Genomic DNA, 13,091 nt, shown 5'->3' with positions numbered 1-13,091 from the left:
GACTATGCATAGATAATAAACAGCGAGTAGCAGCAGTGTACATGTAGGTAGGGGTGAAGTGAGTATGCATAGATAATCAATAGTGAGTAGCAGCAGTGTACATGTAGGTAGGGGTGAAGTGAGTATGCATAGATAATCAACAGCGAGTAGCAGCAGTGTACATGTAGGTAGGGGTGAAGTGAGTATGTATAGATAATCAACAGCGAGTAGCAGCAGTGTACATGTAGGTAGGGGTGAAGTGAGTATGCATAGATAATCAACAGCGAGTAGCAGCAGTGTACATGTAGGTAGGGGTGAAGTGAGTATGTATAGATAATCAACAGCGAGTAGCAGCAGTGTACATGTAGGTAGGGGTGAAGTGACTATGCATAGATAATCAACAGCGAGTAGCAGCAGTGTACATGTAGGTAGGGGTGAAGTGACTATGCATAGATAATCAACAGCGAGTAGCAGCAGTGTACATGTAGGTAGGGGTGAAGTGACATGTATAGATAATAAACAGTGAGTAGCAGCAGTGTACATGTAGGTAGGGGTGAAGTGACTATTTAGATAATCAACAGTGTTCAGCAGTCTTAGGTAGGGGTGAAGTGACTATGTAGATAATCAACAGAGCAGTGTACATGTTAGGGGTGAAGTGACTATGCATAGATAATAAACAGTGAGTAGCAGCAGTGTACATGTAGGTGGGGGTGAAGTGAGTATGTATAGATAATCAACAGCTTCCAGTGTACATGTAGGTGGAAGTGAGTATGTATAGATAATAAACAGTGAGTAGCAGCAGTGACATGTACTGGTGACTATGTATAGATAATCAACAGCAGTAGCAGCAGTGTACAAAACCTCTGTATTTTATTTTGTATTTAAGCAGTCTTAGGAAAAGCAGTTAAGAACAAATTCTTATTTACAATGATGGCCTACCACTACCCTCTGGAACAGTAGGTTAACAATGACCTACCGGAGAACAGTGGGTTAACTGCCTTGTTCAGGGACAGAATGGCAGATTTTTACCTTGTCAGCTCGGGGATTCGATCTAACAAGCTTTAGGTTACTGGCCCAACACTCTAACCACTAGGCTACCTATCGGCTTACGGCCAGATGCTGAGCAGTTGCCATACCAGGCGGTGATGCAACCACTCAGGATGCTCTCGATGGTACAGCTGTAGAACATTTTGAGGATCTGGGGAGCCATGCCAAATCTTTTCAGTCTCCTGAGGGGGAAAAGGTGTTGTCGTGTCCTCTTCACGACTGTCTTGGTGTGTTTGGACTGTGAGAGTTTGTTGGTGATGTGGACACCAAGGAGCTTGAAACTCTTGACCTGCTCCACTACAGCCCCGTCGATGTTAATGCAGGCCTGTTTGGTCCACCTTTTCCTGTAATCCACAATAGCTCCTTTGTCTTGCTCACATTGAGGGAGAGGTTGTTGTCCATCATTGTCAGTGATCAGGCCTACCACTGTTGTGTCGTCAGAAAACTTAATGATGGTTTTAGAGTCGTATTTGGCCACTCAGTTGTGCGTGCACAGGGAGTACAGGAGGGGACTAAGTACACACCCCTGAGGGGCCCCAGTGTTGAGGATCAGCGTGGCATATGAGTTCTTGCCTTCTCTTACCACCTGGGGGCGGACTGTCAGGAAGTCCAGGATACAGTTGCAGAGGGAGGTGTTTAGCCCCAGGGTCCCTAGCTTAGTGATGCTATGGCACTATGGTGTTGAACGCTGAGCTGTAGTCAATGAACAGCATTCTCACATAGGTGTTCCTTTTGTCCAGGTGGGAAAGGGCAGTGTGGAGTGCGATTGAGATTGCATCATCTGTGGATCTGTTGGGGCGGTATAAGAATTGGAGTGGGTCTAGGGTATCCAGGAGGATGCTGTTGATGTGAGCCATGACCAGCCTTTCAAAGCACTTCATGGCTGCCGACGTGAGTGCTACGGGGCGGTAATCATTTAGGTAGGTTACTTTTGCTTCCTTGGGCACAGGGACTTTGAATATATACTGTTATAATAGGAATTGTTTTCTCTCTGTTATTTTTTCACATCTAGATGTGAACATACTGGGTTCATACTTGTGAACATTAAAAAAATGTTAATTCTCCATCTCAAAATCTTCATCAGTCAATTAAAATCCTCAACGTAGTTACACATGATGTTGCTGTTCTGAAGCTGTTCCAGAAACTGTTTTTGGTCATAGGAAATGATGGCGGAGACATTATGTACGAAAACAAGTAAAGATCAGCGTAAAAACCCACAAAAAGTAGCAGAATTAGTCAGGAGACCGTAAAATGGCCTCTATCCACTGCAGCACCAGCTTTTCATAAAAACCCGAAAAGAACGGGCCCTCAGATCCTCCAAAGTTCTACAGCTGCTCCATTAAGAGCATCTTGACTGGCTGCATCATCACTTGGTATGGCAACTGCTTGGCATCCCACCGTAAGGCAATACAGAGGGTGGTGAGGACTGCCCAGTACATCATGCTCCCTGCCATCCAGGACCTCTATACCAGGTGGTGTCAGAGGACTGCCCAGTACATCATGCTCCCTGCCATCCAGGACCTCTATACCAGGTGGTGTCAGAGGACTGCCCAGTACATCATGCTCCCTGCCATCCAGGACCTCTATACCAGGTGGTGTCAGAGGACTGCCCAGTACATCATGCTCCCTGCCATCCAGGACCTCTATACCAGGTGGTGTCAGAGGACTGCCCAGTACATCATGCTCCCTGCCATCCAGGACCTCTATACCAGGTGGTGTCAGAGGACTGCCCAGTACATCATGCTCCCTGCCATCCAGGACCTCTATACCAGGTGGTGTCAGAGGACTGCCCAGTACATCATGCTCCCTGCCATCCAGGACCTCTATACCAGGTGGTGTCAGAGGACTGCCCAGTACATCATGCTCCCTGCCATCCAGGACCTCTATACCAGGTGGTGTCAGAGGACTGCCCAGTACATCATGCTCCCTGCCATCCAGGACCTCTATACCAGGTGGTGTCAGAGGAAAGCCCGGAAATTGTCAAAGACCCCACCCACCCATCCATCCACCCACCCAAGCCATAGACTGTTCACTCTGCTACCGCACAGCAAGCGGTTCTGCTACTCTGTTTATTATCTATCCTGCCTACTCAATTTTACCCCTACCTACATATACATATTACATCGTACTCCTGCACATTGGTGCTTGTAATAATTGTATATAGCCTCATTACTACCTGGTACCCCTGCACATTGACTCAGTACTGGTACTGCTTGTATTTAGCCTCATTAGTACCTGGTACCCCTGCACATTGACTCAGTACTGGTACTCCTTGTATTTAGCCTCATTAGTTCCTGGTACCCCGGCACATTGACTCAGTACTGGTACTCCTTGTATATAGCCTCATTAGTACCCCTGCACGTTGACTCAGTACTGGTACCCCTTGTATATAGCCTCAGTACTGGTACTAATTGTATAAAGCCTCATTACTACCTACAGGCTCGTTATTGTTATTTGTGGTGTTACTATTTTCTATCTGCTAATTTTCTTCCTTTTTAACTCTGCATTGCTGGGAAAGGGCTCGTCAGTCAGCATTTCATGGTGAAGGCCTCATCAGTCAGCATTTCATGGTGAAGGCCTCGTCAGTCAGCATTTCATGGTGAAGGCCTCGTCAGTCAGCATTTCATGGTGAAGGCCTCGTCAGTCAGCATTTCATGGTGAAGTTCGCCTGTTGTATTCGGTGCATGTGGCAAATACAATTTGATTTGTTGTTTTAAATCGTTGGACGTGATCAAACACTTTTCCCTGAATGCATCCTGGGGCTCTTGTTAAGGACAACGACATCATGAACTGGACCAAGTACCAGGATCATTAAGCCAAACACCCGGTTGCCTCTGCCAGTAAGCTGAAACTTAGCCACAAGTATACTGAACAAAAATATAAACGCATCACGCAACAAGTTCAAAGATCTCACTGAGTTACAGTTCATATAAGGAAATCAGTCCATTTAAATAGATAAATGAAGCCCTAGTCTATGGATTTCACATGACTGGGAAACAGATGGTGCTCACAATGGGCCTCCGGATCTCATCAGTGTCTCTGTGCGTGCAGAAATGGGTGGGCCTGGCTGCCAAATGGATGGGCCTGGATGCCAAATTGGTTTGCCTGGGAGGGCATAGGCCCCACACACTGGGGAGCCAGGCTCAGCCAATCAGAATGAGTTTTTCCCCTCAAAAGGGCTTTATTACAGACCAAAATACTCCTCAGGACCCGCCACCCTCAGACCATCCCACAGGTGAAGATGCCAGATGTGGAGTACCTGGGCTGGCGTGGTTACACGTGGTCTGCAGTTGTGAGGCCGGTTGGACGTACTGCCGAATGCTGTAAAACAATGTTGGAGGCGGCTTATGGTAGAGAAATGAACATTCAATTCTGTCAACAACTCTGGTCGGCATTCCTGCAGTCAGTGTGCTATTTTCACGCTGTGTTTTGTGACAAAACGGCAGATTTTAAAGTGGACTTTTATTGTACCCAGCACTTGGTGCACCTGTGTAATGATCACGCTGTTAAATAATCAGCTTCTTGAAATGCCACACCTGTCAGGTGGATGGATTATCTTGGCAAAGGAGAAATGCTCACTAACAGGGATATAAACACATTTGTGCACACAATTTGAGAGAAATAAGCTTTTTTGTGCTTTTTAGCTTTTCGCTATTACAAGGTGGACACTTATCTGACCAAGCTATTTCAACTTAAATGTTTTTTATCGATTTTCAAAAAATAATAATAATTTTAAAAAATTAACTTGGAAGTTGTGGGGTAGGATGTGTAGATCAATGGAGAAAAAATAAATATTTGAATGCATTTGAATTCCAAATCAAAACAAATGAAATTGTATTTGTCACATGCACCGAATACAACAGACCTTACAGTGAAATGCTGACTTACGAGCCCCTAACCGACAGTGCAGTTTCAAAACAATACAAGCAATTAAAGAGAATTCCAAGCAATAAGGCAACAAAAGGTGAATAATTTGAAAGGTGTTGCAGACTCTCCATAGGTAATATAAGACAATGGACTCTGTGTTTTCTGTTGGACTCACAGGGCTCCATTCATTCTATATGTTATTATCTCCATTGTTTATATTTTTTGTTGGTGGCTCACGCTGTTATTTGTGTCTAACAGAGTGTGACTTTAAGGGAATACTATGTTCACATCTAACAGAGTGTGACTTTAAGGGAATACTATGTTCACATCTAACAGAGTGTGACTTTAAGGGAATACTATGTTCACATCTAACAGAGTGTGACTTTAAGGGAATACTGTGTTCACATCTAACAGAGTGTGACTTTAAGGGAATACTGTGTTCACATCTAACAGAGTGTGACTTTAAGGGAATACTATGTTCACATCTAACAGAGTGTGACTTTAAGGGAATACTGTGTTCACATCTAGCAGAGTGTGACTTTAAGGGAATACTATGTTCACATCTAACAGAGTGTGACTTTAAGGGAATACTGTGTTCACATCTAACAGAGTGTGACTTTAAGGAATACTATGTTCACATCTAACAGAGTGTTCTGGGACACTGTGAAGTCCATGGAGAACAAGAGCACCTCCTCCCAGCTGCCCACTGCACTGAGGCTAGGAAACACGGTCTCCACCGATAAATCCATGATTATCGAAAACTTCAATAAGCACTTCTCAACGGCTGGCCATGCCTTCCGCCTGGCTACTCCAACCTCGGCCAACAGCTCCGCCCCCCTAGTTCCTCACCCAAGCCTCTCCAGGTTCTCCTTTACCCAAATCCAGATAGCAGATGTTCTGAAAGAGCTGCAAAACCTGGACCCGTACAAATCAGCTGGGCTTGACAATCTGGACCCGCTATTTCTGAAACTATCTGCCGCCATTGTCGCAACCCCTATTACCAGCCTGTTCAACCTCTCTTTCATATCGTCTGAGATCCCCAAGGATTGAAAGCTGCCGCAGTCATCCCCCCTCTTCAAAGGGGGAGACACCCTGGACCCAAACTGCTATAGACCTATATCCATCCTGCCCTGCCTATCTAAGGTCTTCGAAAGCCAAGTCAACAAACAGGTCACTGACCATCTCGAATCACACCGTACCTTCTCCGCTGTGCAATCTGGTTTCCGAGCGGTCACGGGTGCACCTCAGCCACACTCAAGGTACTAAATGATATCATAACCGCCATCGATAAAAGACAGTACTGTGCAGCCGTCTTCATCGACCTCGCCAAAGCTTTCGACTCTGTCAATCACCAAATTCTTATCGGCAGACTCAACAGCCTCGGTTTTTCGGATGACTGCCTTGCCTGGTTCACCAATTACTTTGCAGACAGAGTTCAGTGTGTCAAATCAGAGGGCATGCTGTCCGGTCCTCTGGCAGTCTCTATGGGGTGCCACAGGGTTCAATTCTCGGGCCGACTCTTTTCTCTGTATATATCAATGATGTTGCTCTTGCTGCGGGCGATTCCCTGATCCACCTCTACGCAGACGACACCATTCTATATACTTTCGGCCCGTCATTGGACACTGTGCTATCCAACCTCCAAACGAGCTTCAATGCCATACAGCACTCCTTCCGTGGCCTCCAACTGCTCTTAAACGCGAGTAAAACCAAATGCATGCTTTTCAACCGATCGCTGCCTGCACCCGCATGCCCGACTAGCATCACTACCCTGGATGGTTCCAACCTTGAATATGTGGACATCTATAAGTACCTAGGTGTCTGGCTAGACTGCAAACTCTCCTTCCAGACTCATCAAACATCTCCAATCAAAAATCAAATCCAGAGTCGGCTTTCTATTCCGCAACAAAGCCTCCTTCACTCACGCTGCCAAGCTTACCCTAGTAAAACTGACTATCCTACCGATCCTCGACTTCGGCGATGTCATCTACAAAATGGCTTCCAACACTCTACTCAGCAAACTGGATGCAGTCTATCACAGTGCCATCCGTTTTGTCACTAAAGCACCTTATACCACCCACCACTGCGACTTGTATGCTCTAGTCGGCTGGCCCTCACTACATATTCGTCGCCAGACCCACTGGCTCCAGGTCATCTACAAGTCCATGCTAGGTAAAGCTCCGCCTTATCTCAGTTCACTGGTCACGATGGCAACACCCATCCGTAGCACGCGCTCCAGCAGGTGTATCTCACTGATCATCCCTAAAGCCAACACCTCATTTGGCCGCCTTTCGTTCCAGTACTCTGCTGCCTGTGACTGGAACGACTGTAAAAATCGCTGAAGTTGGAGACTTTTATCTCCCTCTCCAACTTCAAACATCAGCTATCCGAGCAGCTAACCGATCGCTGCAGCTGTACATAGTCTATAGGTAAATAGCTCACCCTTTTTCACCTACCTCATTCCCATACTGTTTTTATACTGTTTTTATTTATTTACTTTTCTGCTCTTTTGCACACCAATATCTCTACCTGTACATGCCCATCTGATCATTTATCACTCCAGTGTTAATCTGCAAAATTGTATTATTCGCCTACCTCCTCATGCCTTTTGCACACATTGTATATAGACTGCCCATTTTTTTCTACTGTGTTATTGACTTGCTAATTGTTTACTCCATGTGTAACTCTGTGTTGTCTGTTCACACTGCTATGCTTTATCTTGGCCAGGTCGCAGTTGCAAATGAGAACTTGTTCTCAACTAGCCTACCTGGTTAAATAAAGGTGAAATAAAAAAATTAAAAAAATAAAATAAAAGGGAATACTGTGTTCACATCTAACAGAGTGTGACTTTAAGGGAATACTGTGTTCACATCTAACAGAGTGTGACTTTAAGGGAATACTGTGTTCACATCTAACAGAGTGTGACTTTAAGGGAATACTAAGTTCACATCTAACAGAGTGTGACTTTAAGGGAATACTATGTTCACATCTAACAGAGTGTGACTTTAAAGGAATACTATGTTCACATCTAACAGAGTGTGACTTTAAGGGAATACTGTGTTCACATCTAACAGAGTGTGACTTTAAGGGAATACTGTGTTCACATCTAACAGAGTGTGACTTTAAGGGAATACTGTGTTCACATCTAACAGAGTGTGACTTTAAGGGAATACTGTGTTCAGAGATGTTGGCTTTAAAGGGGCAATCTGCCGTTGCTACATCCATTGTTGGACTGATACATTAATGATATGTACCCCTTGATTCTTCAAGAATATAACTGACTTGTTGTAAAGGTGGCATCCTATGGACTTATACATTAATATGTATCTACTGATTAGAAGCAATGTTCCAACATCTAGTGGAAAGCCTTCCCTGAAGAGTGGAGGCTGTTATAGCAGCAATGTTCCAACATCTATTGGAAAGCCTTTCCTGAAGAGTGGAGGCTGTTATAGCAGCAATGTTCCAACATCTATTGGAAAGCCTTTCCTGAAGAGTGGAGGCTGTTATAGCAGCAATGTTCCAACATCTATTGGAAAGCCTTTCCTGAAGAGTGGAGGCTGTTATAGCAGCAATGTTCCAACATCTAGTGGAAAGCCTTCCCTGATGAGTGGATGGAGGCTGTTATAGCAGCAAAGCGGGTGCAATGCCATCTGCCCCTTTAAAGCCACACTCTGTTAGATACAAATGTCAGAGTGAGCCACCATAGCAAATATCAACAACAGAGAAAATACCACATAGCACAACGACTATGTGTAGTGCTGGAGGAATGACGCACACAGATACAAACACACACAGAAAGAAAACACAGCCAGAGTTTGAAAATTATAATTTAATCACAGAGCATCTACATTCAAACAGACAAACTCTACTTTTAAACTGACATACTCAGCCAGAGGTTAAAAAAGTTTAATCAGGTCTACATTCAAACTCTACTTTCCAATTGACATTCAGTTCATGTGTTTAAATAAAAACATATAAATGTAATTTGTAATCTGCTTTATACGATTTGATTTCATGTAGCTTAAACATAAAAGCACAATTTCTCAGTCAAAAATATGAGACAAGTGTGGGAGCAGTATGTGTGTTCTCTCATGAACTTTAAGTCCATTTGATGTGTTATATTCCTTTCCACACTGTGAGCAGTGGTAAGGCTTCTCCCCCGTGTGTGTTACCTCGTGGTCTTTCAGGTGCCCTAACTGGGTAAATATCTTCCCACACTGGGAGCATTCATAACGTTTCTCTCCGCTGTGGATTTTTTCATGCTTTTTCAGTTGCTGAAACAAGGTAAATTTAATTCCACAGTGGGAGCAGTGGAAAGTCTTCTCCCGCGTATGTCTTTTCTCGTGTCGTTTCAGGTACTGTAAATTCCTAAAACTCTTGTCACAATGTGAACAGCGGAAAATCTTTTCTACGGAATGTGTTTGCTCGTGGTTTTTCAGGGACCCCGATGTGGAAAAACTCTTTCCACACTGGGAGCAGGGGTAAGGCTTCTCTCCTGTGTGTGTCCTCTCGTGTGATTTCAGGTCCCATAACCGGGGGAAACTCTTTTCACACTGGGAGCATTGGTGGGGCTTCTCTCCTGTATGTTTTCTTACGTGATCTTTCAGGGTCCCTAAAGAGGTAAATCTATTTCCACATTGAGTGCAGTGGTAAGGCTTTTCTCCTGTGTGTATTCTTTCATGTGATTTCAGGCTTCCTAACCTAGAAAAACTCTTTCCACACTGGGAGCAGTGGTGTCGTCTTGCTGGTTTAGACGTCTCTGGGTCTGGTTCCCTGAAGGACTCTTCCCGCTGTCAGAATGAAAGTCTAGTCTCTCTCCTGCCAAAGACAGACAGAATTTAGTAAACAGGAGACCTGGGCCCATATTCACAGAGCGTCTCATTGTAGGAATGCTGATCTTTCCATACAATATAATTCATTATTATATAAAAGTCCATATGCTTTTCAGCACGCTTTGTGAATATGAGCCCTGAACAAAAACTCCACATTATCTAACTGTCTTCTCTGAGGTTTAATCCAGACTAGATTCCTCAATAACCTGAGGTCATTTTAAAAAACAACAACATTTAATCCAGAATAATCAAATGAGCAATATGATTCTGCATGGTGTTAATTCTGTCCTCCGAAAAGGTAAGATTTCAACCAAATGTCATGAAATCAGACATGAAATGGTTGTAATTAAAGGATATATGATGCAGTACCATAGATTTCAATCAGATCAGTCTGTTTTACCTTATAGCTAAAATACAAAATATCTAATAACCCCATAGAGATTTCACTCATATCAGTCGGTCTTACTTATAGCTAAAATACGAAGGATCTAACAATACCATTGAGATTTAAAAAAACAAATTACGCAGAATTTCAAACCTGTTTGTAAGATTTCAAATATCGATCAAAATCAAACCTTTTTGTCTTTGATCAATGACCAAGATATGTCTGTCTCATGGTAGGGTGGGGTATGACTGGCAGAAAGGGTCAACTTGGATCTGATTCTAGACGTGTCACTCACGTCATCCTATGACCTTCATTGAAGAGGTATTGAAGAGTGAACTACAAATATCAAACCAATACCTAATGCTAATGGGGTCTTCAGCAGGTCACTTGCCAGCAGCATACCACCCTGCATACCACTGCTGGCTTGCTTCTGAAGCTAAGCAGGGTTGGTCCTGGTCAGTTCCTGGATGGGAGACCAGATGCTGCTTGAAGTGAGGGCCAGTAGGAGGCACTCTTTACTCTGGTCTAAACAATATCGCAATGCCCCAGGGCAGTGATTGGGGACACTGCCCTGTGTAGGGTGCCGTCTTTCGGATGGGACGTTAAAACGGGTGTCCTGACTCTCTGAGGTCATTAAAGATCCCATGGCACTTATCGTAAGAGTACGGGTGTTAACCCGGTGTCCTGGCTAAATTCCCAATCTGGCCCTCAAACCATCACTGTCACCTAATAATCCCCAGTTTACAATTGGCTCATTCATCCCCCTCCTCTCCCTTGTAACTATTCCCCAGGTCGTTGCAGAAAAAAATGAGAACCTGGTAAAATAACAGATAAATAAATAGCTTGCCAAACAATTCAAAAAAAAGTAAATGCAATTTTTCACGTGTTCCACCGCGAACAGTCATAAACAAATCTCACAAGTACAAAAGCACGGATTTGGTCCTGCCGTACATACCTACGCTACGGTCACAAGACGCAGGCCTCCTTATTGTCCCTAGAATTTATAAGCAAACAGAGCTGGAGGCTGTTTCCAGGCTACCCAGATAAAGCACTAAATAAACTTCAGTTAGCGCTAAATACGGCTGCTAGAATCCTGACTAGAACCAAAAAATGTGATCATATTACTCCAGTGCTAGCCTCCCTACACTGGCTTCCTGTCAAGGCAAGGGCTGATTTCAAGGTGTTACTGCTAACCTACAAAGCATTACATGGGCTTGCTCCTACCTATCTCTCTGATTTGGTCCTGCCGTACATACCTACACGTACGCTACGGTCACAAGACACAGGCCTCCTTATTGTCCCTAGAATTTCTAAGCAAACAGCTGGAGGCAGGGTTTACTCCTATAGAGCTCCATTTTTATGGAATGGTCTGCCTACCCATGTGAGAGACACAGATTTGGTCTCAACTTAAGTCTTTATTGAAGACTCATCTCTTCAGTAGGTCATGTAGTCTGGCCCAGGAGTGTGGAGGTGAACGGAAAGGCACTGGAGCAACGAACCGCCCTTGCTGTCTCTGCCTGGCGGTTCCCTCTCTCCACTGGGATTCTCTGCCTCTAACCCTATTACAGGGGCTGTGTCACTGGCTTACTGGTGTTCTTCCATGCCGTTCCTAGGAGGGTGCGTCGCTTGAGTGGGTTGAGTCACTGATGTGATCTTCCTGTCCGGGCTGGCGCCCCTTGGGTTGTGCCGTGACAGAGATCTTTGTGGGCTATACTCGGCCTAATCTCAGGATGGTAAGTTGGTGGTTGAAGATATCCCTCTAGTGGTGTGGGGACTGTGCTTTGGCAAAGTGGGTGGGATTATACCCTGCCTGTTTGGCATCGTTGGATGGGGCCACAGTGTCTCCTGACCCCTCCTGCTTTAGCCTCCAGTGGTTATGCTGCAGTAGTTTATGTGTCAGGGCTAGGGTCAGTCTGTTATATCTGGAGTATTTCTCCTGTCTTATCCAGTGTCCTGTGTGAATTTAAGCATGCTCTCTAATTCTCTCTCTCTCTTGGAGGACCTGAGCCCTAGGACCATGCCTCCAGGACTACCTGGCCAGATGACTCCTTGCTGTCCCCAGTCCATCTGGTTATGCTGCTGCTCCAGTTTCAACTGTTCTGCCTGCGGCTAAGGAACCCTGACCTGTTCACCGGACGTGCTACCTGTCCCAGACCTGCTGTTTTCAACTCTCTAGAGACAGCAGGAGCGGTAGAGATCTTCTGAATGATCAGCTATGAAAAGCCAACTGACATTTACTCATGAGGTGCTGACCTGTTGCAACCTCGACAACCACTGTGATTATTATTATTTGACCCTGCTGGTCATCTATGAACATTTGAACATCTTGGCCATGTTCTGTTATCTCCACCCAGCACAGCCAGAAGAGGACTGGCCACCCTCATAGCCTGGTTCCTCTCTAGGTTTCTTCCTAGGTTCTGGCCTTTCTAGGAGTTTTGTAGCCACCGTGCTTCTACACCTGCATTGCTTGCTGTTTGGGGTTTTAGGCTGGGTTTCTGTACAGCACTTTGTGACATCAGCTGATGTAAGAAGGGCTCTATAAATACATTTGATTGATTGAAATAGCAGACACTGCAAGCTCCCAGCTACTATCTAAACAACACAACATTATCCCCACCTCTGGTTAGACACTATTGGCTTTAAAAGCCAAGCCTTACACAAATATCTGCCAATTAATTTCCAGCAATATCGCCCCTGTCTGTCTCTGTGGTGCGCGTGTTTGTCTATCACTCTGCCTGAATCCAGTTGATGTCATAACCGTCTTGTGGGTTGATGGAAATACTTTCCCCAAAATCTTCAGTTAAACGTTAACGGCAAATAGTAGTACCTGGCAGAAGTAGATCATGAGGAAGTGTATCACTTGCATCCATTATTTGCATAACTTTGTCATGAAATGAGTAGCAGCAGTACAGAACCATCGCTAGACCGGCTCATTGGATGGAACTCACTCCTCGACAGGCAATTAAAGGGGCAGATGAACA

This window comes from Oncorhynchus keta, unplaced genomic scaffold (assembly GCF_023373465.1).
Source record: "Oncorhynchus keta strain PuntledgeMale-10-30-2019 unplaced genomic scaffold, Oket_V2 Un_contig_17214_pilon_pilon, whole genome shotgun sequence".
NCBI lineage: Eukaryota > Metazoa > Chordata > Actinopteri > Salmoniformes > Salmonidae > Oncorhynchus > Oncorhynchus keta.
Note: the sequence above shows the minus strand (reverse complement) of the source record.